This window comes from Siphateles boraxobius, unplaced genomic scaffold (assembly GCF_051911475.1).
Source record: "Siphateles boraxobius isolate OS27281-9 unplaced genomic scaffold, OSU_SipBor_1 19, whole genome shotgun sequence".
NCBI lineage: Eukaryota > Metazoa > Chordata > Actinopteri > Cypriniformes > Leuciscidae > Siphateles > Siphateles boraxobius.
This window is the reverse complement of record NW_027508799.1, coordinates 587,235-609,832: the sequence shown is the minus strand read 5'-3', so window position 1 is coordinate 609,832 and position 22,598 is coordinate 587,235. Positions and strand designations below refer to the sequence as shown.

The following is a 22,598-nucleotide window of genomic DNA, read 5'->3' as shown; positions in this document are numbered from 1 at the left end:
ATTGCCTTGTGTGCAAATTGTAAATAGTGTGATGAACTTATTAATAAGAAAATCAATAACACTTCTTGGTACAATCTTGCTGGTATCATGCCATGTATCATGTATCATGGTAAAGTTGCAGGTTCACATGTACAGAAGAAAACGTGTGCTATTACACGCCAGCTAGCTTTATTGGCATGTTTAATTGTGTAAAAACAAACACTGTTTATGAATAAATAATGATCGATTATACAGTCGTGAAGAATAGACTTACCTGTTGCAAAGATGACGATAATTACTACTGATGACGACTACTTCCTGCTCAGCTACTGTTCGGACGCTCTCGCTTACTGCTCCACGCTTTGCTCTATCGCTTTTATATTTCTATAATTTATCTCCTTTTATCACCTAATTTTAACTTCAGCAAATCAGCACAGTGCTCAAACGCTTGGATTACTACAAAAAAAAGCAGAATTATTTTATTCGACCAGCCTCCCACTGAATCTAGTGCTTCTCGACAGGCCATACTGAGTGTAGAGAAACAAGCCGATCGTTTTACTAATCGATGGCACAAACAGGGTGCGAGACCCAAAGGCACTCGAGACATCAGATTGTCACGAGCATCACATATTACTGCAGTAGCATCCTCTACCCCAGATACGGCTCTGACAAGGACTGCAAACACTGGTCTCCTACCACCGCCTATACATCTTGAGAACAGATTTGAAGTATTAATGAATGAGGAATCCCCAAATTTGATGAATGTGATCGCACACAGACAGAATCAGCCAGTAGCTAACACTGATGCTAACTGGGGCTCAAGGTCGAGCAGACAGCGGCACTCAGCTCACAGTGCAGCCGAGCCCAGGACTCTGATAGTGGGCGACTCCGTAATCAGAAACATTAATAGCAGGGATACAACAACGTGCTGCCTTCCACAAGCAACAACTTCTGATGTAAACAGGGAACTTCAGAACATTCTGATGAAACATAAGACTGCAAATCGACTCATCATTCATGTGGGGAAGAATGATATTCATAAAGAGCAGTCGGAACTTCTTAAAAAGGATTTCAATGAACTTTTTGAAACACTTAAAAGACTGAAAGTTCAAACATTCATCAGTGGACCACTCCCAGCAAGAGGAACAAACAGGTTTTCACGGTTGCTTGGGCTTAATACATGGCTGCAAAAAACCTGCAATATAAAAGGAGTGAACTTTATTGACAACTTCAATCTTTTCTGGAGTCAGAGGCAACTGTTTCAACAGGATGGCCACCACCCAAACAAACTTGGTTCAAGAGTGCTAAAGGACAATATCTACTTCTCCCTCCGTCATCCTTCTGCAATGTGTGCCAATCCACTCAACCTGAATGGCACACACACACCTGGATACAGTATGAATGACCACAGGATTTCACTTTAGCACCTGAATGGATATGCGGTTGACACATCACACAAGGACAGTGATAACACCACTCAGCCACAACAACCTCTGCTCACGGACACAATCTCAGCTGAGCCCTGCCCACAGAGCTCACCACAGACAGACTGTGACATACCAGCACTGCTCCAAGATACAGCACCCATAGACGACTTTCTGGAAAACAGCCAGGGAAACCAGGACAGCATATTACAGCCTCCAATAACACCAGAGCAAAAATCCCTCTCACCGGAAACATTATCACTCTCTCCAGAATCTCCACTTCTGTGCTTCTCAGAGAAAATGGAACAACTGGTGCATGCTGGAACTAGACTATCCCACTCTTTTGCTGCGAGCCCCCAGATACCAACCAAAAAACGCCAGGCCCCACAACCACCAAAGCCTGCGGGCCCAGCTCGCCCTCTCCCTCCTCCTGTGAGCTCTTCGGCCTCTGCCACAGCGCAAGGGCCCACACCCTCCCCCAGCGGCTCGAGGTGAACCAAAAACAACTGATACCAGCTCTCAGTGATATGTGTCGGGTCCCCGCTATGATAACAATAACTTTCTCAAATGTTTACAGAACCAGCGGGAACCCAGTGTGCCTGTATCTTTTTCTATTGCTGTTCGATTACATGATAGAAAGTCTAAGGCCTTCAAAAGCCGTACAGCAAACCCATCTAATCTGGTGCCTATTACACGACATACCAAGTTTGCTGTGGGGACAAAAAGTAAGACTGTTAAGTTAGCACTTTTAAACATCCTTTCACTTAAAAATAAATCACTTTTAGTCAACGACTTAATAACCACATACAACCTGGATTTTATGTTGCTAAATGAAACTTGGCTAGAAGAAAGTTGCAGTGCAACAGTCCTCAATGAAACAGCCCCTCCTAACTTTACTTTTATGAGTGTCTGCAGAGCTGTCAGAAGAGGCGGAGGTTTAGCTGCTCTTTATAAAGATGTCTCTCAATGTAAGCAAATATCATTTGGGAATTACCCGTCTTTCGAGTATCTCGGTATTGTGTTAAAAGGTGCTCCACGCATTTTACTTATCATTGTTTACAGGCCTCCAAAATACTCTCCAGCTTTTGCTGAGAACTTAACAGAACTGTTATCAACAATTTCCTCAGAGTTTGACTGCTTTGCCATTGCTGGAGATTTTAACATTCACATAGATAATGCAGAAAACAATATTGCAAAAGAAATCAAAACTGTTTTAAAAACTTTTGATCTGACTCAGCATGTACATGGACCCACACATAATCGTGGACACACTCTAGATTTACTTATCAGTAAGGGTCTAAACATTTCATCAATTGTTATTAAGGATGTAGCACTGTCTGATCATTTTTGTATTTTCTTTGATATATTGATCTCTCCTGCCATTGAAGCTAGATCTGTGTCTGTCAAGAAGAGATGCTTAAATGAGAACACTAGTGTACTATTTATGAAGGCTATATCTTTAACACCAAGCATATCTGCTGACTCTGTTGATTTTCTCCGGGATTCTTTTAACTCAAAAGTTAAGAGTGTAATTGATGATATTGCTCCTGTGAAAGTCAGGAAGAAGAGTGGCAGACAAAAAGCACCTTGGAGAAACTCAACAGCAGTGCAAAATATGAAAAGACAATGCAGAAAAGCAGAGCGCATGTGGCGGAAGACAAAACTTGTAGTCCATTATAACATCTACAAAGACAGCCTCCATGCTTTCAATAAGGAACTAAGCAAAGCTAGACAGACTTTTTTCTCGAATATTATAAACAGCAATATAAACAACACGCGCACTCTTTTTGCTACTGTAGAGAGACTGACAACCCCCCCAAGCCAGATTCCCAGTGAAATGCTCTCAGTGAGAAAGTGCAGTGAGTTTACTTCTTTCTTCTCTGAGAAAATCAATAATATCAGAAAGGTGATCAGCTCATCCTTGAGTTGCGCTGGGGTCAGGCAGATCAGACAACAGCACGAGAAAGTAGCCACTATGTCTGATTTCGAAGAAATTGATGGGAAAATTTTGGAAGCAACTAAAAACATCAACCTGCGCCCTTGACGCACTTCCCACATCTTTTTTCAAAAATGTGTTACACAGCTTAGAAGCAGATCTCCTGGAAGTGGTAAATGCCTCACTTCTCTCTGGGAGTTTTCCGACCTCCCTGAAAACTGCTGTCGTCAAGCCCCTCCTGAAAAAGAGCAATCTGGATAAGACCATATTAAACAACTATAGACAGATATCAAATCTTCCTTTCATAGGCAAGATCATTGAAAAAGTTGTCTTCAATCAGCTGAACAAATTCTTAAGCTCGAATGGATACTTTGACCATTTTCAATCTGGTTTCCGACCGGACCACAGTACAGAGGACGCGCTCATAAAGATAATAAATGATATTCGCTTAAATACTGATACAGGCAAATTATCAGTGCTGGTACTACTCGACCTCAGTGCTGCATTTGACACCGTCGATCACAAAATACTTCTTGACAGGCTGGAAAACTGGCTGGACATCCATGACATGCGGAGTCCCTCAAGGCTCAATTCTTGCGCCACTCCTATTCAACCTGTACATGCTCCCAATGAACCAAATAATGAGAAAGAACCAAATGGCTTACCATAGCTATGCAGACGACACACAGCTCTACTTATCCCTATCACCTAACGATTACAGCCCCATTGACTCCCTTTGCCAATGCATTGATGAAGTAAACAATTGGATGTGCCAAAACTTTCTTCAGTTAAACAAAGACAAAACTGAAGTCATTGCGTTTGGAAACAAAGATGAAGTTCTCAAGGTGAACGCATACCTTCAGTCTAGGGGTCAAACAACTAAAAATCAAGTCAGGAATCTGGGTGTGTCTCTAGAGTCAGACCTTAGTTTCAGTAGTCATGTCAAAGCAATAAATAAATCAGCATATTATCACCTGAAAAATATTGCAAGAATTAGATGCTTTGTTTCCAGTCAAGACTTAGAAAAACTTGTGCATGCTTTCGTCACCAGTAGGGTGGATTATTGTAATGGACTTCTCACTGGCCTTCCCAAAAAGACCATAAGACAGTTGCAGCTCATACAGAACGCTGCTGCTAGGATTCTGAGCAGAACCAGAAAATATGAACACATCACACCAGTCCTCAGGTCTTTACACTGGCTGCCAGTTACATTTAGGATTGATTTTAAAGTATTATTACTGGTATATAAATCATTCAATGGCCTAGGACCTCAATACATTGCAGATATGCTCAGTGAATATAAACCCAACAGATCACTCAGATCATTAGGATCACATCAGCTAGAAATACCAAGGGTTCACTCTAAGCATGGCGAGTCTGCTTTTAGCTACTATGCCAGCCGCAGCTGGAACCAGCTTCCAGAAGAGATCAGATGTGCTCCTACAGTAGTCACATTCAAATCCAGACTCAAAACACATCTGTTTAACTGTGCATTTACTGAATGAGCACTGTGCCACTGTTCGTCCGACTGTTTGCACTGTATTTTATTTTATGTTATAATTATTCTGATTTCGTTTGATTATTTCTGTATATTATCTTTTATTCCAAACTGTTTTAATTATTCTGATTTATTTTGATTATTTTAATTTCTTCTATGTAAAGCACTTTGAATTACCATTGTGTATGAAATGTGCTATATAAATAAACTTGCCTTGCCTTGCCTAATAATAGCGGTCGCCGATTGGTCAAAAGTAAGCCACAGGAGAGAAACGCGATTGGTCAAAAGTAAGCCACAGGAGAGAAAGGCGATTGGTCAAAAGTAAGCCACAGGAGAGAAACACGATTGGTCAAAAGTAAGCCACAGGAGAGAATGCGATTGGTCAAAAGTAAGCCACAGCAGAGTAACACGATTGGCTCACGTGGGCTTACTTTGGGCTTACTTTGGCTCAATAGGTAGGAAGCAGTAGGCGCAAGCGAGAGGTAGTGGGATCGATGCCTGCATTCTCCAGTGCTGTCCATCCTTTTTACGCCCCCCTTCAAGGGGCACTACCTAGATGAGCTCTTGCGGCTCAGTGCTGCCGAAAAAGTTTTTTCGAACGAGGTACTGCACACATTCCTGGCAAAAGCAGGTCCCACCGAGATTTGAACTCGGATCGCTGGATTCAGAGCCCAGAGTGCTAACCATTACACCATGGAACCTTGGCGTGTGTCAACTTTTCCCATGAGCAGCAGAGATTTAAGTCATTGAGTCCAGAAGCACGATAGCAAGGATTTAAGTCATTGAGTCCAGAAGCACGATAGCAAGGAGGAAATGAAGCCTTTGCTTTTTAAGCCCATGTTTCCCCAATTCCGACTCGGTTTGAAAGTGCCAATTTCACCGCCACGTCAGCAGTTGGGCATCACCTCTGTTTTTTCCCTCCCTTCCGCAAAGAACCTAAAAAGGTTCCACCGAGATTTGAACTCGGATCGCTGGATTCAAAGCGCAATTTTTTGATTAAATCTACAATTAAAAGGTAGCCAGTGCAAAGTTGCCAGCACAGAGGAAATGCGGCCTGTTTTTTTGTGGTCATTGGAAATCGCGCTGCAGCACCTGCACACGTGCTAGGGATCGCGCCTCGTCTTTGTCTTTGAGAGCGATGGACACCTTCTCTCCATCATCGAGGGGAATTAGCTCAAATAGTAGAGCGCTCGCTTAGCATGCGAGGGGTAGCGGGATCGATACCTGCATTGTCCAGTGCTGTCCATCCTTTTTACGCCCCCCTTCAAGGGGCACTAACTAGATGAGCTCTTGCGGCTCAGTGCTGCCGAAAATGGTTTTTCGAACGAGGTACTGCACACATTCCTGCAAATGCAGGTCCCACCGAGATTTGAACTTGGATCGCTGGATTCAAAGCCCAGAGTGCTAACCATTACACCATGGAACGAACACACCCTGCTAGCTGGCTGTCTGAGAGGCAGATAGCGATGAGGCTAGGTGGAATCAGGTAGATAGGAGCTGGCGATTGGTCAATGGACCACCTCGACTGAGAGAGGCAGACGTGGTTCCTCTGCCGAAACCCGAGATTGAACCAGGGACCTTTAGATCTTCAGTCTAACGCTCTCCCAACTGAGCTATTTCGGCCAGGTACTTGTGCGGTTTAGCCAGCAGGCATGTCTGGGAGACCGCCAGTCATTTTCGAGAAGAGCAGAGTGAAGGTCCCAGAGAGAAAATGAGTTGCCCGCACGGGGATTGAACCCTTGACCTTGGCGCTATTAGCACCACGCTCTAACCAACTGAGCTAACCGGCCTCTCTCTGGCTCATTTTATCCCCAATTTCTCAGAAATATCCTGGTTGCCCTAATCAGGCTGAAGAGATTAAAAGCAAAGGCTGATAATGGGCTCGTCCGGGATTTGAACCCGGGACCTCTCCCACCCTAAGCGAGAATCATACCCCTAGACCAACGGGCCGAAAACATTTCAGCTTGCATGGCTTAAAGTGCAATACTTTAATTAAATCTACAATTAAAAGGTAGCCAGTGCAAAGTTACCAGCACAGAGGAAATGCGGCCTCTTTTTTTGTGGTCATTGGAAATCACGCTGCAGCACCTGCACACGTGCTAGGGATCGCGTCTCGTCTTTTTTATTTTTAGAGCGATGGACACCTCCTCTCCATCATCGAGCAGAATTAGCTCAAATGGGGCACTACCTAGATGAGCTCTTGCGGCTCAGTGCTGCCGAAAAAGTTTTTTCGAACGAGGTACTGCACGTATTCCTGGCAAAAGCAGGTCCCACCGAGATTTGAACTCGGATCGCTGGATTCAGAGCGCAGAGTGCTAACCATGACACCATGGAACCTTGGCGTGTGTCAACTTTTCCCATGAGCAGCAGAGATTTAAGTCATTGGCTGCGTTCCAAACCGCATACTCAATGAGTAGGTACTTAATTTCAATGAGTACTTACTTAACGAGCGCTAAAAGAGTAGGTACTTTATAGCCAAATCTCGTTGAGTATGGCTGCGTCCGAAACCGCATACTCAATGAGTAGGTACTTAATTTCAATAAGTACTTACTTAACGAGCGCTAAAAGAGTAGGTACTTTATAGCCAAATCTCGTTTAGTATGAATGCGAACCGGACATCTGCCATGTTGACGTTATCATGTGACCTACGACGCGTTATCACAAGTGCAACAACTTAAAAGATATGAACGACACGTTTAATTAATCTCTGTAATATCTTGATATTGATTAAACCTGCTTATTTTGTGATTGTAGTATAACCAATACATTTAGGGTCGATTTAAGTTCTTATTTGTAACGCTTCTTATGTGACCCACAGTTTAAATATGCTATATATATATATATATATATATATATATATATACATATATATATATATATATATATATATATATATATTAATACTTATATATAACACCTTAAATATATAATTTTTCATTACAAAAAACCTAAATCGTCATCTCTTGAATATGTTTTTAATTTCTTTATTTTAAATCCAAAATGTTCACCCACAAGCAAAAAGCCCTTTTGGGCCCCTAAGGGCTGTCCTTTATGTTTTCCTCTTTTTCTTGTTGAATGTTTCATCCCTCTGGATTATAAATAACAACAACAACATCAGTTTGTTTGTACCGCTATTATTCAAAGATATTTAAACTTGTCATTGTTCTTTTTTTCCTGTGTATATAATATCATATTATGATGGATGCAAACCCATATTTATGTTTTCTGTCATTATGATTGTTCATCCTGATCTTGTATGTAACTATAAGTTCTGCAATAAAAAATGATATGAGCGACAGGTGCACTAACACCTCATAACATCAGTAACTCGACAGCCATACCTAGAACAGTTTTCCTCAGCGTTTGTAATGTCTGCACATTGCTCACAGCACACGACTGCTCGAAGATCTCACCTTTGGAGAAGACTGTTGATTTTTATACTAGAAAAATGTAAGTATCACTCCTTAAAAAACAAGATTACCCCAGAATGAATTGCATCGCTAGCCCACCCCAAAACTTACACAATAATAATGATAAATGCTGACCAAAACTTGTTTTTACTGAAAATTGTATATTTTAGTAAAAACAAGCAAAATGTAATTTGTTTTGTCATATGACATATGCATGAATACACACTAGATAAATGCAGTAAATACAGTTATAGTCAAGCAATGAATTAAAGCATAAATATATTAAATAATTGTATTTTATTTACTGACAACAACAATAAGAAACATGGATAAGTAAAATAATGAATAAAAGTAACCATCAGAATAAACAAATCCATATACAAGTCAACAACACAAACAAAGCTTTATTCAAACTACAAGCATGTATTTACAGGCGCTGAACCCCACATCCTACTGCCATCTCCACACAGCGGTTCTCATTCTGTGGCTTTATTCTGATGAATCAGCTGACCACCAGGTGACCGTGCCTCCGTGCCGGAGGTTGTTCTGAGGCGATAAGGGCCGGTGGAGTGATGGAGGGTCTCATCCATGGCACCATTTCCAGGATTCAGCTCCGGGCTCTCCATCCTCAGTGCTCACACCAGTCTGCAGACATTTCAGATCCGAATGAGAAAAGTGCTGTAATAACTGTGTTTGAAATTACAATAATTAAAATAAACTACAACTTAAGATTTAAATAGATTTTGTTATTCATTTCTGTAGTATACTCATTCAAAGCCTTTGATGCAGCATTCAGCTTCATGAGCCACTCTCCTCTCCCCCAAATGTTCCTAAATTTATCAACAGTACTAATGGACAAATAAAATAGATAACATGTTTAGTTACTTTATAGATTTGTGTATTTACCTTACTTACAGCACATTTATCTAATGTAAACAGTGTTGCCCCAACAGTAAATTCTAAAATAGCACACATACATCAGATGTCTATTTCATGTTGTGATGTGCTCATCTGCAATACTTATAGAAGATTTTCCTGTCAGATGTAAATAGACATTTAAAATAAGCATCTTTAAGAGGTATATGGTTTATGTACATCTACTTTGGAGATGTGTGCTTACTGGAGCTCTCCTGATAGCAATACACAATAACGTGTTTTTACAGCAAAATCACAACTATACTATACTGTCTAACGTCTTTAAACCTTCAACAATTCGACAGTTTACTCTAGTCTTCTGTATTTCAACACGTTTTAACACAAGGAACCGTGTTTACTCACATTTGAAAACACCCGCGTCGCTGATCGTAATGTTGGATAATGATGTATCCTCTCCCGTGGCCTCCTGGGATAGAAAAGTATCCGTCGATGGTTGCTTCAGAATCTGGGCTGAAGCAGTAAGCCATCCGGGAACTTCTCGCCTACTCTTTTATGAGTACTGAGGTTTCGGACATACTACTCCTTTCAAATACTGTTTTCGCCTACTATATAGTAGGAAAGTAGGAATATTCGGACGCACTATAAGTATACGTGAGCCCGAATCTCGCGATAATTAGTATGTCACTCTGGTAATTCTCGCCTACTCTTTTATGGATACTAAGGATTCGGACATACTTATTCGCTCGCCTACTGCTTTTTCCCTACTACATAGTAGGGAAGTATGCGGTTTCGGACGCAGCCTATGAATGCGATCCGGACATCATCCGCCATGTTGATGCTATCATGTGACCTACGACACGTTATCACAAGCGCAACAACTTAAAAGATGAACGACACGTTTAATTCATCTATCTGTAAACATCTCTTGAATATGTTGTTAATTTCTTTATTTTATACCCAAAAAGTTTCTCCTTCAAGTTTTCCTCTTTTCTTGATGAATTTACCTCTCGTTTCATCCCTCAGACAATAACAACAAAACTATTTTTTAATGTATTATGAAGAACTATTTATATTTAAAGATATTTAGCCTTGTTATTGTTCTTTTTTCCTGTGTATAAATATCATATTATGATGTACACAAACCAATGATCTTTATGTTTTCTGTTTTGTCATTATGATTGTTCATTGTTAGATACAACTAGTATCTTTCCATGATCTTTATGTAATAAGTTTATAAGTTTAAATTATATGAGCGACAGGTGCACTAACACTTCATAACATCAGTAACTCGACAGCACAACCTAGAACAGTTTTCCTCTGCGTTTACTGTCTGCAGTGCACAAGGAGACGGGCCGCTGCTCGAAGATCTCCTTTGGAGAAACTGTTGACTTTATGCTCGAAAAATGCAAGTATCGCTCATAAAAAATTAATATTACCTCAGAATGAATTGCATTGTTAGCCCACCCCAAAACTTAAACAAAATAATATTAAATGCTGACCAATACTTAAGTATATTACTTTTTTTATATACTAAAAATGATATAATTTAATAAAACAAGCAAAATGTAATTTGTTTTGTCATATGAGTTATGGATGAATACACGTGAACATCTCAATTGTCAGTCAAGCAATGAATTAATGCATACATTAAATAATTATATTTTATATACTGACAACAATAAGAAACATGAGTAAATGAGTAAAAGAACAAATAAAAGTAACCATCACACAATAAACAAATGCATGCACATGAAACAAATCTTTATTCAAACTACAAGCATGTATTTGGGCGCTGAAGCCCACATCCTACTGCCATCTCAACACAGCGGTTCCCATTCTGCGGCTTTATTCTGATGAATTCACCAGAGGTGACCGTGCCTTCGTGCCGGAGCTTGTTGCTGCTCTGCGCATCACAATCTGAGGCGATAAGGGCAGATGGAGAGATCTTATGACAGTCTCATCCATGGCACCGTTTCCAGGATTCAGCTCTGGGCTCCTCATCCTCAGTGCTCACACCAGTCTGAATAAAAACATGTTTAGTTACTTTATAGATTTGTTTATTTAACTTATTTACAGCACATTAGTCTAATGTCAACAGTGTTGACAACAGTGAATTAACGTTATCCTATCCTATGATAATGCCACACATACATCACTCAGATGTCTTTTTCATGTTGTGATGTGCTCATCTGCAATATGTCAATACTTACAATATTTTCCTTTCAGATGTAAATAGACATTTTAAATAAGCGTGTTTAAGATGTATATGGTTATGTAAATCCACTTTAGAGACGTTACATGTGCTTAGAGCTCCCCTGTTAGCTAGCTATACAAAACATGTTTTTACAGCAAAATCACAACTATACTATACTGTCTAACTACTTTACACCTTCAACAGTTAAAACGTCTACTCTATTGTAGTTTAACACATAAGGAACCGTGTTTACTCACATTTGAAAACCCCCGGCGTCGCTGATCTCCGTGATGTTTGATAATGACGTATGCTCTCGCGTGGCCTACTGGGATAGATGAGTACAAGCTGAAAAGCACTCAAATGTCTGGGCGAAAGCAGGAGATCATCCGGGAACTTCTCGCCTACTCTTTTAGGAATACTGATGTTTCGAACGTACTGCTTCTTTCACGTACTGTTTTCGCCTACTATATAGTAGGAAAGTAGGCATATTGGAACGCACTATCGTCCAAATCTCGCGATAATTAGTACGTCAACCAGGTAATTCTCGCCTACTCTTTTATGAATAGTGAGGATTCGAACTTACTTTTTTTGCTCGCCTACTCTTTTTCCCATACTATATAGTAGGGAAGTATGCGGTTTGGAACGCAGCAATTGAGTCCAGAAGCAAGATAGCAAGGAGCAAATGAAGCCTTTGCTTTTTAAGCCCATGTTTCCCCAATTCCGACTCGGTTTGAGAGTGTCAATTTCACTGCCATGTCAGCCGTTGCGCATCACCTCTGTTTTTTCCCTCCCTTCCGCAAAGAACCTAAAAAGATTCCACCGAGATTTGAACTCGGATCGCTGGATTCAAAGCCCAGAGTGCTAACCATTACACCATGGAACCAACACACTCTGTTAGCTGGCTGTCTGAGAGGCAGATAGCGATGAGGCTAGGTGGAATCAGGTAGACGTGGTTCCTCTGCCGAAACCCAGGATTGAACCAGGGACCTTCAGATCTTCAGTCAAACGGTCTCCCAACTGAGCTATTTCGGCCAGGTACTTGTATGGTTTAGCCAGCAGGGATGTCTGGGAGACCGCCCATCATTTTCGAGAAGAGCAGAGCGAAGGTCCCAGAGAGAAAATGAGTGGCCCGTACGGGGATCGAACCCGTGACCTTGGCGTTATTAGCACCACGCTCTAACCAACTGAGCTAACCGGCCTCTCTCTGGCACATTTTATCCCCAATTTCTCAGAAATATCCTGGTTGCCCTAATCAGGCCGAAGAGATTAAAAGAAAAGCCTAATAATGGGCTCGTCCGGGATTTGAACCCGGGACCCCTCGCACCCTAAGCAAGAATCATACCCCTAGACCAACGAGCCGAAACATACATCGCCCCTGCTGCTGCCGGGCCGCAAACATTTCAGCTTGCATGGCTTAAAGCTCAATTTTTTGATTAAATCTACAATTAAAAGGTAGCCAGTGCAAAGTTTCCAGCACAGAGGAAATGCGGCCTCTTTTTTTGTGGTCATTGGAAATCACGCTGCAGCACCTGCACACGAATAATGAGAAGCTTACTTACAGGAGCCTGGTCTGCAACACTGGACCCAGTTGATGTTGCAGGAGCAGAGGCAACACTTGGCTGGACAGAAGGCTGTGGAGGAGACTGCAGAGGAGGCTGAGCAGGGCGCAGAGGAGGAGACTGCAGAGGAGGCTAGGCAGGGCGCAGAGGAGGAGACTGCAGAGGAGGCTGGGCAGGGCGCTGCAGTCCTGTGGGTGGCTGTAGTGAGGATGGTCCTGGTGCAGAGGGACAGGGGTTGAAGGCCTTGCTGGAAAGATGGGAGTTGCTCTTTCCAGTGGACAGGAAGCTCTGCAGGCGACTGGGACACCTGGGCAGGGGTCCACAATGCTGGAGGAGCAGGATAAGGGGCAGGAGCAGGGGCAGTAGCACGAGCTGGGGCAGGAGCAGGGCCTCTCGAGCCTGCAGTGGCTGGAGCGTAAAAAAACACAACAAAATTATCTTATTGTTTTAGACTTTCACTGCATGACTTTCTCAGCTCTGCTGGACAGCTACTGCGATTACAAGGTTTACTGCAAAGCATGTATGATTAGTAGAGAGATGACATGATGATGAAAAGATGGCAGGAAGCAGTGAAAATCATCCTGTTTTTCATCCAAGCACCATTAGAAGAAATACAAGAAGAAAAAAAGATGGGATCAGCCAAGTGTGAAGCGAAGCAGACCAAACACTACAACAGCCACTTATTCCAAGGGGAGTGTGAGATGACAAGAATGAGCTTTAGTCAGTGATTACGATAAAAAATGAAATAAAACCTTTTTACATACACCTTTAAATTGTCTTTTTTCCTTTGAGGATGTTCACTCAAAGAGTGAATGTAGATTGACACCTGAGAAGTGCCATTCCTCTGTGTTGTGAAATAAAATAATATGTCATTTAAAAAATACTGTTTTGTTTTATTTGTAATTGTTTGTAAAATATTGTTTAAGATTTACATACCTTGAGGAAGTTGTTCCTCAGCTTGCGAGGCTACAGTTGCCATCTCCAGGTCATCTTCCTCCTCAAAAAAATCCGTAGCAGCAGAGTCTGTAAAATAACATAAAACACTAAGCACATGTCACCAACACACTTGTATGCGTTAAGTGATACTCACCACATGTAAAGAGCTGTCTCCGGGCTGCGGACTCAGACGCAGGATGTACACGTGGTCCTGCAGCTGTTGAACACGTATTTTCGTTAGACATATATACTGCATAATATATACTGTAATGATTTTAAAGCTTGCAAATCACTTACAGGGTTTGGCTGGAGCCAAAATCTTTTGTGCCAGCTGTGAAGCAAATAAATGCTTCCCCCGCGCCAACAGGGCCTTCACATTGGTCGCCAGCAGTGGCCTGTTCTTAGTGGCAGTAGGTGGAGGAGGAACAGACACAGTGGCAGTGGGCACAGCAGCAGTGAGGACAGATGCAGTGGGCACAGTGGTGGTGGGCAAGGGGCTGGAGCCTGCCTCTTCAGCACGTATGCTTTGAAAAGGGCCATATTGGTGTTAGGCCTGGCCTTTGCCTTCTTCAGGTAGGTGATGAGAGCCTGGGCCTCCTTGCTTGGGTCCCCATACACCTCATTCATTGACCTACCCTTAAAATCCCCAAACTCCACCATCAGACATCCAGAGTCTCCTGTCCTCTGGGCCTCCTGCAGCATGGCCTGTTTTATATGATACACCTCCACAGCCTCGCCTACCTCCCTGATCTGCGAGGTGTATCTGAGGAACAGGTGTTTGTTGTCCGACAACGGGTTGTCCCTCTCCTCCTCCCCCAAAATGCTGCTGACCAGATAGCAGGCATACCCCAGTGAGTTCTCCAGCAGCCACAGGAAAATCTGACCCTGGTGTTTCCCAAACTGGATCTTGCAGTGAGCCAGAACCAGGAACTGGTCTCCAGGATTCCCTCCATTCTGCCTCACAAAGGCAGTGGCCTCAGCCAGGACCTCCTCCTTACACCTGGCCCTCCCTGCCAACACGATCTTCCTCCTATTGGCCTCCTCAGTTGGCCACATAAGGAGTCGACCCTCGGAGGTTCTTCGTAAAACCGGGTATGCATACATAATCTGAAAGGACACAGGCATATACAGAACGTTACATAGCTGTCATATTCCAACTGAAAGTATTTTACTACAGCATTTCTTTTTTATGTAATTAATTATTATAATATTATAATAATTAATGAATATTATTATTATTATTATGAGCATAAGCATTATTGTTTTTTATACAACTGTGAATCACTTTGAATTGCCTTGTGTACAAATTGTAAATAGTGTGATGAACTTATTAATAAGAAAATAAATAACACTTCTTGGTACAATCTTGCTGGTATCATGCCATGCTTAAATCGTTTAGTTTTGTTTAGCTTTTGTGGCAGAGATTACTAAGAAACACCAAATATAACATAAAGGCGTTTATGACAATTCATAATAATATGATCATCAAACAGATCTAAAACTTAAAATGGTATATCAAATCGTTTTGGTATATCTTTTATAACATAGTTGAGAATCATTTGTTGAAACAAAAAAACACTTGTTTTTGCCTATTCATGTCTTTTTAAATATGTATAACATAGTATTTAAAAAGATAACATAAATATGTATACTGGTGTATAACATAGTATAGTATAACATATATGAATTAAACTTTTTTTTTAAAAGGTTTTAGTAAAAATCTTCTTGTGCTCAAAATAATGTAATGAATGACACAAAAAAATACTAAATTAACAACAACAAAAAAAATGGTTTAAGGAGGATATAGCTTATTAGCGGTCGGCTAATTATCTTGACAGTAGTGGCATGTTTTTTACTGTATATCATGGTAAAGTTGCAGGTTCACATGTACAGAGGAAAACGTGTGCTATTACACGCTAGCTAGCTTTATTGGCATGTTTAATTGTCTAAAAACAAACACTGTTTATGAATAAATAATGATCGATTATACAGTCGTGAAGAATAGACTTACCTGTTGCAAAGATGACGATAATTACTACTGATGACGACTACTTGCTGCTCAGCTACTGTTCGGACGCTCTCGCTTACTGCTCCGCGCTTTGCTCTATCGCTTTTATATTTCTATAATTTATCTCCTTTTATCACCTAATTTTAACTTCAGCAAATCAGCACAGTGCTCAAACGCTTGGATTACTACAAAAAAAAGCAGAATTATTTTATTCGACCAGCCTCCCACTGAAAGCTTACATTCCGGGGAAGAGAAAACACAACTGCCTACATTCATAAGGATAAGAAAATGCCTCCTCTGGAATCTACTTGCTGCTCCAACTGCCACAGACTTTTACAAAGGATTGCAATTCTTGAAACAAAGTTAATTGTGGGACCACCAAACCAGACGGAACACACGACAGAGCTTCGTCATGGACGTCCTCAGCATACAGCCGGTGAGTCCCATGAATCTAGTGCTTCTCGACAGGCCATACTGAGTGTAGAGAAACAAGCCGATCGTTTTACTAATCGATGGCACAAACAGGGTGCGAGACCCAAAGGCACTCGAGACATCAGATTGTCACGAGCATCACATATTACTGCAGTAGCATCCTCTACCCCAGATACGGCTCTGACAAGGACTGCAAACACTGGTCTCCTACCACCGCCTATACATCTTGAGAACAGATTTGAAGTATTAATGAATGAGGAATCCCCAAATTTGATGAATGTGATCGCACACAGACAGAATCAGCCAGTAGCTAACACTGATGCTAACTGGGGCTCAAGGTCGAGCAGACAGCGGCACTCAGCTCACAGTGCAGCCGAGCCCAGGACTCTGATAGTGGGCGACTCCGTAATCAGAAACATTAATAGCAGGGATACAACAACGTGCTGCCTTCCACAAGCAACAACTTCTGATGTAAACAGGGAACTTCAGAACATTCTGATGAAACATAAGACTGCAAATCGACTCATCATTCATGTGGGGAAGAATGATATTCATAAAGAGCAGTCGGAACTTCTTAAAAAGGATTTCAATGAACTTTTTGAAACACTTAAAAGACTGAAAGTTCAAACATTCATCAGTGGACCACTCCCAGCAAGAGGAACAAACAGGTTTTCACGGTTGCTTGGGCTTAATACATGGCTGCAAAAAACCTGCAATATAAAAGGAGTGAACTTTATTGACAACTTCAATCTTTTCTGGAGTCAGAGGCAACTGTTTCAACAGGATGGCCACCACCCAAACAAACTTGGTTCAAGAGTGCTAAAGGACAATATCTACTTCTCCCTCCGTCATCCTTCTGCAATGTGTGCCAATCCACTCAACCTGAATGGCACACACACACCTGGATACAGTATGAATGACCACAGGATTTCACTTCAGCACCTGAATGGACATGCGGTTGACACATCACACAAGGACAGTGATAACACCACTCAGCCACAACAACCTCTGCTCACGGACACAATCTCAGCTGAGCCCTGCCCACAGAGCTCACCACAGACAGACTGTGACATACCAGCACTGCTCCAAGATACAGCACCCATAGACGACTTTCTGGAAAACAGCCAGGGAAACCAGGACAGCATATTACAGCCTCCAATAACACCAGAGCAAAAATCCCTCTCACCGGAAACATTATCACTCTCTCCAGCATCTCCACTTCTGTGCTTCTCAGAGAAAATGGAACAACTGGTGCATGCTGGAACTAGACTATCCCACTCTTTTGCTGCGAGCCCCCAGATACCAACCAAAAAACGCCAGGCCCCACAACCACCAAAGCCTGCGGGCCCAGCTCGCCCTCCCCCTCCCCCTCCCCCTCCCCCTCCTCCTCCTCCTCCCCCTCCTCCTGTGAGAGCTCTTCGGCCTCTGCCACAGTGCCAGGGCCCACACCCTCCTCCAGCGGCTCGAAGGTGAACCAAAAACAACTGATACCAGCTCTCAGTGATATGTGTCGGGTCCCCGCTATGATAACAATAACTTTCTCAAATGTTTACAGAACAAGCGGGAACCCAGTGTGCCTGTATCTTTTTCTATTGCTGTTCGAATACATGATAGAAAGTCTAAGGCCTTCAAAAGCCGTACAGCAAACCCATCTAATCTGGTGCCTATTAAACGACATACCAAGATTGCTGTAGGGACAAAAAGTAAGACTGTTAAGTTAGCACTTTTAAACATCCGCTCACTTAAAAATAAATCACTTTTAGTCAACGACTTAATAACCACATACAACCTGGATTTTATGTTGCTAAATGAAACTTGGCTAGAAGAAAGTTGCAGTGCAGCAGTCCTCAATGAAACAGCCCCTCCTAACTTTACTTGTATGAGTGTCTGCAGAGCTGTCAGAAGAGGCGGAGGTTTAGCTGCTCTTTATAAAGATGTCTATCAATGTAAGCAAATATCATTTGGGAATTACCCGTCTTTCGAGTATCCGGGTATTTTGTTAAAAGGTGCTCCACGCATTTTACTTATCATTGTTTACAGGCCTCCAAAATACTCTCCAGCTTTTGCTGAGAACTTAACAGAACTTTTATCAACAATTTCCTCAGAGTTTGACTGCTTTGCCATTGCTGGAGATTTTAACATTCACATAGATAATGCAGAAAACAATATGGCAAAATAAATCAAAACTGTTTTAAAAACTTTTGATCTGACTCAGCATGTACATGGACCCACACATAATCGTGGACACACTCTAGATTTACTTATCAGTAAGGGTCTAAACATTTCATCAATTGTTATTAAGGATGTAGCACTGTCTGATCATTTTTGTATTTTCTTTGATATATTGATCTCTCCTGCCATTGAAGCTAGATCTGTGTCTGTCAAGAAGAGATGCTTAAATGAGAACACTAGTGTACTATTTATGAAGGCTATATCTTTAACACCAAGCATATCTGCTGACTCTGTTGATTTTCTCCTTGATTCTTTTAACTCAAAAGTTAAGAGTGTAATTGATGATATTGCTCCTGTGAAAGTCAGGAAGAAGAGTGGCAGACAAAAAGCACCTTGGAGAAACTCAACAGCAGTGCAAAATATGAAAAGACAATGCAGAAAAGCAGAGCGCATGTGGCGGAAGACAAAACTTGTAGTCCATTATAACATCTACAAAGACAGCATCCATGCTTTCAATAAGGAACTAAGCAAAGCTAGACAGACTTTTTCTCGAATATTATAAACAGCAATATAAACAACACGCGCACTCTTTTTGCTACTGTAGAGAGACTGACAACCCCCCCAAGCCAGATTCCCAGTGAAATGCTCTCAGTGAGAAAGTGCAGTGAGTTTACTTCTTTCTTCTCTGAGAAAATCAATAATATCAGAAAGGTGATCAGCTCATCCTTGAGTTGCGCTGGGGTCAGGCAGATCAGACAACAGCACGAGAAAGTAGCCACTATGTCTGATTTCGAAGAAATTGATGGCAAAATTTTGGAAGAAACCGTACAGCAACTAAAAACATCAACCTGCGCCCTTGACGCACTTCCCACATCTTTTTTCAAAAATGTGTTACACAGCTTAGAAGCAGATCTCCTGGAAGTGGTAAATGCCTCACTTCTCTCTGGGAGTTTTCCGACCTCCCTGAAAACTGCTGTCGTCAAGCCCCTCCTGAAAAAGAGCAATCTGGATAAGACCATATTAAACAACTATAGACCGATATCAAATCTTCCTTTCATAGGCAAGATCATTGAAAAAGTTGTCTTCAATCAGCTGAACAAATTCTTAAGCTCGAATGGATACAATTTTTTGACCATTTTCAATCTGGTTTCCGACCGCACCACAGTACAGAGGCCGCGCTCATAAAGATAATAAATGATATTCGCTTAAATACTGATACAGGCAAATTATCAGTGCTGGTACTACTCGACCTCAGTGCTGCATTTGACACTGTCGATCACAAAATACTTCTTGACAGGCTGGAAAACTGGGTCGGGCTTTCTGGGATAGTCCTAAAATGGTTCAGGTCATACTTAGGAGGCAGAGGTTATTATGTGAGTATAGGAGACCATAAGTCTGAGTGGACATCCATGACATGTGGAGTCCCTCAAGGCTCAATTCTTGCGCCACTCCTATTCAACCTGTACATGCTCCCAATGAGCCAAATAATGAGAAAGAACCAAATGGCTTACCATAGCTATGCAGACGACACACAGCTCTACTTATCCCTATCGCCTAACGATTACAGCCCCATTGACTCCCTTTGCCAATGCATTGATGAAGTAAACAATTGGATGTGCCAAAACTTTCTTCAGTTAAACAAAGACAAAACTGAAGTCATTGCGTTTGGAAACAAAGATGAAGTTCTCAAGGTGAACGCATACCTTCAGTCTAGGGGTCAAACAACTAAAAATTTAGTCAGGAATCTGGGTGTGTCTCTAGAGTCAGACCTTAGTTTCAGTAGTCATGTCAAAGCAATAACTAAATCAGCATATTATCACCTGAAAAATATTGCAAGAATTAGATGCTTTGTTTCCAGTCAAGACTTAGAAAAACTTGTGCATGCTTTCATCACCAGTAGGGTGGATTATTGTAATGGACTTCTCACTGGCCTTCCCAAAAAGACCATAAGACAGTTGCAGCTCATACAGAACGCTGCTGCTAGGATTCTGAGCAGAACCAGAAAATATGAACACATCACACCAGTCCTCAGGTCTTTACACTGGCTGCCAGTTACATTTAGGATTGATTTTAAAGTATTATTACTGGTATATAAATCATTCAATGGCCTAGGACCTCAATACATTGCAGATATGCTCAGTGAATATAAACCCAACAGATCACTCAGATCATTAGGATCACATCGGCTAGAAATACCAAGGGTTCACTCTAAGCATGGCGAGTCTGCTTTTAGCTACTATGCCAGCCGCAGCTGGAACCAGCTTCCAGAAGAGATCAGATGTGCTCCTACAGTAGTCACATTCAAATCCAGACTCAAAACACATCTGTTTAACTGTGCATTTACTGAATGAGCACTGTGCCACTGTTCGTCCGACTGTTTGCACTGTATTTTATTTTATGTTTTAATTATTCTGATTTCATTTGATTATTTCTGTATTTTATCTTTTATTCCAAACTGTTTTAATTATTCTGATTTCTTTTGATTATTTTAATTTCTTCTATGTAAAGCACTTTGAATTACCATTGTGTAGGAAATGTGCTATATAAATAAACTTGCCTTGCCTTGCCTAATAATAGCGGTCGCCGATTGGTCAAAAGTAAGCCACAGGAGCAGAGCCAGGAGAGAAACGCGATTGGTCAAAAGTAAGCCACAGGAGAGAAAGGCGATTGGTCAAAAGTAAGCCACATGAGAGAAACACGATTGGTCAAAAGTAAGCCACAGGAGAGAACGCGATTGGTCAAAAGTAAGCCACAGCAGAGAAACACGATTGGCTCACGTGGGCTTACTTTGGGCTTACTTTGGCTCAATCGGTAGGAAGCAGTAGGCGCAAGCGAGAGGTAGTGGGATCGATGCCTGCATTCTCCAGTGCTGTCCATCCTTTTTACGCCCCCCTTCAAGGGGCACTACCTAGATGAGCTCTTGCGGCTCAGTGCTGCCGAAAAAGTTTTTTCGAACGAGGTACTGCACACATTCCTGGCAAAAGCAGGTCCCACCAAGATTTGAACTCGGATCGCTGAATTCAGAGCCCAGAGTGCTAACCATTACACCGTGGAACCTTGGCGTGTGTCAACTTTTCCCATGAGCAGAAGAGATTTAAGTCATTGAGTCCAAAAGCACGATAGCAAGGAGCAAATGAAGCCTTTGCTCTTCAAGCCCATGTTTTCCCAATTCCGACTCTGTTTGAGAGTGCCAATTTCACTGCCACGTCAGCAGTTGCGCATCACCTCTGTTTTTTCCCACCCTTCCGCAAAGAACCTGAAAAGGTTCTACCGTGATTGGAACTTGGATCGCTGGATTCAAAGCCCAAAGTGCTAACCATTACACCATGGAACTAACACTTCCTGACAGCTGGCTGTCTGAGAGGCAGATAGCGATGAGGCTAGGTGGAATCAGGTAGACTAAAAGAGGCGGACGTGGTTCCTCTGCCGAAACCCGGGATATAAATATCCTGGTTGCCCTAATCAGGCTGAAGAAATTAAAAGCAAAGCCTAATAATGGGCTCGTCCGGGATTTGAACCCGGGACCTCTCGCACCCTAAGCGAGAATCATACCCCTAGACCAACGAGCCGAAACCTACATCCTCCTTGCTGCTGCCGGGCCGGAAACATTTCAGCTTCCATGGCTTAAAGCGCAATTTTTTGATTAAATCTAAAATTAAAAGGTAGCCGGTGCAAAGTTTCCAGCACAGAGGAAATGCGGCCTCTTTTTTTGTGGTCATTGGAAATCACGCTGCAGGACCTGCACACGAATAATGAGAAGCTTACTTACAGGAGCCTGGTCTGCAACACTGGACCCAGTTGATGTTGCAGGAGCAGAGGCAGCACTTGGCTGGACAGAAGGCTGTGGAGGAGACTGCAGAGGAGGCTGAGCAGGGCGCAGAGGAGGAGACTGCAGAGGAGGCTGGGCAGGGCACAGGAGGAGACTGCAGAGGAGGCTGGGCAGGGCGCAGAGGAGGAGACTGCAGAGGAGGCTGGGCAGGGCGCAGAGTAGGAGACTGCAGAGGAGGCTGGGCAGGGCGCTGCAGTCCTGTGGGTGGCTGTAGTGAGGATGGTCCTGGTGCAGAGGGACAGGGGTTGAAGGCCTTGCTGGAAAGATGGGAGTTAATCTTTCCAGTGGACAGGAAGCTCTGCAGGCGACTGGTACACCTGGCCAGGGGTCCACAATGCTGGAGGA

At 42.3% G+C, this 22,598-nt stretch overlaps 1 long non-coding RNA gene and 7 other non-coding genes across 8 annotated transcripts; 1 reads left to right on the top strand and 7 right to left on the bottom strand.

Moving 5' to 3' along the window:
* Positions 1–5,466: 5,466 nt before the first annotated feature.
* Positions 5,467–5,538, bottom strand: trnaq-cug (transfer RNA glutamine (anticodon CUG)). Its single transcript has one exon. It is a non-coding gene; the product is annotated as a tRNA-Gln (tRNA).
* An 849-nt stretch (positions 5,539–6,387) lies between these two features.
* Positions 6,388–6,460, bottom strand: trnaf-gaa (transfer RNA phenylalanine (anticodon GAA)). The gene has a single exon. It is a non-coding gene; the product is annotated as a tRNA-Phe (tRNA).
* Positions 6,461–6,715: 255 nt separating this feature from the next.
* On the bottom strand, positions 6,716–6,787 carry trnap-agg (transfer RNA proline (anticodon AGG)). Its single transcript has one exon. It is a non-coding gene; the product is annotated as a tRNA-Pro (tRNA).
* A 964-nt stretch (positions 6,788–7,751) lies between these two features.
* On the top strand, positions 7,752–8,984 carry LOC143741455 (uncharacterized). The gene is made up of 2 exons (XR_013205046.1): positions 7,752–8,287; positions 8,681–8,984. It is a non-coding gene; the product is annotated as an uncharacterized LOC143741455 (long non-coding RNA).
* A 3,144-nt stretch (positions 8,985–12,128) lies between these two features.
* Positions 12,129–12,200, bottom strand: trnaq-uug (transfer RNA glutamine (anticodon UUG)). Its single transcript has one exon. It is a non-coding gene; the product is annotated as a tRNA-Gln (tRNA).
* A 242-nt stretch (positions 12,201–12,442) lies between these two features.
* Positions 12,443–12,516, bottom strand: trnai-aau (transfer RNA isoleucine (anticodon AAU)). Its single transcript has one exon. It is a non-coding gene; the product is annotated as a tRNA-Ile (tRNA).
* An 88-nt stretch (positions 12,517–12,604) lies between these two features.
* trnap-agg (transfer RNA proline (anticodon AGG)) lies at positions 12,605–12,676 on the bottom strand. The gene has a single exon. It is a non-coding gene; the product is annotated as a tRNA-Pro (tRNA).
* A 9,245-nt stretch (positions 12,677–21,921) lies between these two features.
* Positions 21,922–21,993, bottom strand: trnap-agg (transfer RNA proline (anticodon AGG)). Its single transcript has one exon. It is a non-coding gene; the product is annotated as a tRNA-Pro (tRNA).
* Between the last annotated feature and the right edge of the window lie 605 nt (positions 21,994–22,598).